General features: G+C 34.2%; 1 pseudogene; it reads left to right on the forward strand.

Moving 5' to 3' along the window:
* Positions 1-362: 362 nt before the first annotated feature.
* LOC145095777 (uncharacterized) lies at positions 363-2,086 on the forward strand (annotated as a pseudogene).
* The last annotated feature ends 744 nt before the right edge of the window (positions 2,087-2,830 follow it).

Raw genomic sequence — 2,830 nt, forward strand, 5'->3', positions numbered from 1 at the left:
GGCACATAACATAACATGGGCGTCGTGTAACCATGTTGCTTTATATTTTTTTAATGAAACGCGGGGTCTTTTCTCTGGGGAGGAAATGAAATTATGAAAAGTTTGAAAGGCCCGCCATGTTATTACCTTATTTCCACCGTTCTTCTCTCTCTTACTCAAATACCCAAAAAACCATGATACAGTCATCACCAAATCTCCGATCTCGCACCAGCAAAATGTCTCCTACCGATGTCTCCACCTACTCTCTGCCCACACACTATTTCTGTCAATTAAAAACACAAAAACCCTCAATCAGATAACCATGGCTACTTCTCCCTTCCTTATCTTCTCAAAAACCCCTAAATTTCTTTAACTGTAAATCAATGGCGAATTCGACCCGAAGACCCGTACTCCGAGCTCACTCACCTTCCAGAAGATTCTACACCTCATCGTCGTCAAATTCATTCGCTTCCTCCACCTCCACCTTCTTGTCGAGACCGTCGTTGTTCATTCAGAACCGATCTGCGTTACCTACATGTGTCAACATATACAGATCATCTCCATTGGTGTCGAATATACGATTTTCTCTCGACAATCGTCAAATTTCTTCGATTTGTTCGATCTCTATAATTCCGAGGAGTAATAATAGTAATCAAGCATCGAAAAAGCAGTTGGCTAAACCGAGGAGGATGTGTATGTGTTCTCCTACTTCGCATCCACGTTCGTTTAGGTGCAACTTGCATAAGAACTCTAACATCAATCACACTCCGGTGTCGTATCCTTCGAATCGACTCAACGCGAGGAGGTCTACAATGACAACCAAGGTTTCAATTGCAGGAATGCCCAACCAAGGTTTCAATTTATAGAAATGAATCAAAAAAATATCGGCAAGCTTCCTTCCACCTTTCTAATTGAGGCATTCTGCTTTGTGTATTTTGTTTGTCATATTTTTTGTTTTATTAACATTCCACAGAAAATCTAGTTGAGGATCTTTTAGGGGATTTTGAGTATGAACTTCAAGTTCCATATCTCCTGTATTGAAATCCTGCTCAAGACTTCAATGTTATTTGGATCTACAATCCACGTGAGTCTGAGGATGTTGCAAATCTTTTTACTAGGTATTTATTTCTCCTCCTTTTTATTAATTATATATCGAATATGCACATAGAGTGTTATGAGTTGGAATTGAGCTATCAAACTCTAGAGATATTTCAAGTTAGGAACTTTATGTTTGGATTGTTGAAGAGTATAATTTTTATTGCTACTTGGGTTGTGCTTAGTATAATGGAATTGAAGAAGGAATAGAATGGTTTAAGAACATCATAATCACACACATTTTTTTATTGATTTATCCAGGATACTCGGTGCATATTCAAAGGTTCCTCTGAAGCCAAAAGTAAACAAAATGTACCCAATGCTATTCTCACTATTTCATTAAAATTTATTTACAATAACTTTAATTCAAGTTTTTTATATGTAGTGAATTTGAGGAACTTGCAGCTGTACCCACATCTTCAGTAACTGAAGGACCACTAGAACCACCATTTACCACTTCAAGCTCCATATATATCCTTGAAGATTTTTCATTTGCAAACGTCTTTGGTGTATGTATTATTTCATCAACATAACGGTTCTTCTGTAATTTTCCTTTTATTTTATACGTTAAAAACTAATTTATTTCTTTCAGAATACTATGAACCTAGGACACCACCCATCCAACTCATTCAATTCCATTCCACCATACCACACCTCCACATCAATTCCATTACATTCCCATGTTGCATCTTCCCCTTCACTCAACCACACACCACTCCAAATCCCCTCATTTCCTTCATCAACCTCCAGAATCGGAATTCCACTCCATGAAACTCTAGACCAGGTCAACAACAACAATAACAATACATGTGTAACTAATCTTATCAAACCCCTTTCTTTTTTTACACCCTTTGCAACTCCAACTCCAACTCCATTGATGACACATTCCAACATCCGATTGATTTTTCAAATAATCTTGGTCATCGACCATCAATCTCAACAGTTGATTCGTTTTTTCCAGTTTATAATTGAGACCGACCAACACTCAGAAAAAAGAGTTATAAATTGTTGAATATAAGGCTCAAGATTAACATCTTTGTTTCAATTTGGTAAGCCCAAAAGTTATAATTTTTGTTTGTTTTCGTTATAATTATATGATTTTAACTTTTAAGATTCTTAACTTCTTACTTCTTCAATTGTTTAGGTCATTTGATTGATGGAATTAGGAATCTCCGAATCTACTGTGGATTGGTTCATAATTGTGTATTTGTTTATTTAGTTTTTCTTTTAGAAAAATATATTGAGTCTTCTTCATTTGTTTGTGTGATTATTTGAGTTTTTAAAAGTATATATATTTGCTTTTTTTAGGAAATAGTTTGAATGATTGATTATCATTCATTCATATATGGAGTTTGTTTGTTTATTTTTTTGCCAAGGGGTTATTTTATTACAGGAAACTAAACTGATAATTGTTCATTTGTGTTTGGATTCCTATTTGTTTTTTTGTTTTGTTATAATACAGAGACAACATATATGTATATTTACATTGAGAGTTTGTGATAATAAAAAAATTATACAATTTCAGCTCATTATTCTAGTCGCCAATTTCAACTCCAGGTTTCAATTTTCTAGGTTTACCATTCCAATCTTTACTCTTAAATTATAAGGTGTTTTCTGATATTTTTCTTTATAATATTGCAATGTTTCACAAAAATAGAAGTATCCAGTAGTGAAAAAAAGGGAGAAAAGGAAAATGTAAAAGGATATGAAATTAGTAACAACCATTTGATTTGTATTAGTTCTTAGAATAAAGCAA

The sequence above is a fragment of the Lactuca serriola genome, chromosome 3 (assembly GCF_051521515.1).
Source record: "Lactuca serriola cultivar US96UC23 chromosome 3, Lser_US96UC23_V15, whole genome shotgun sequence".
NCBI classification, from domain to species: domain Eukaryota; kingdom Viridiplantae; phylum Streptophyta; class Magnoliopsida; order Asterales; family Asteraceae; genus Lactuca; species Lactuca serriola.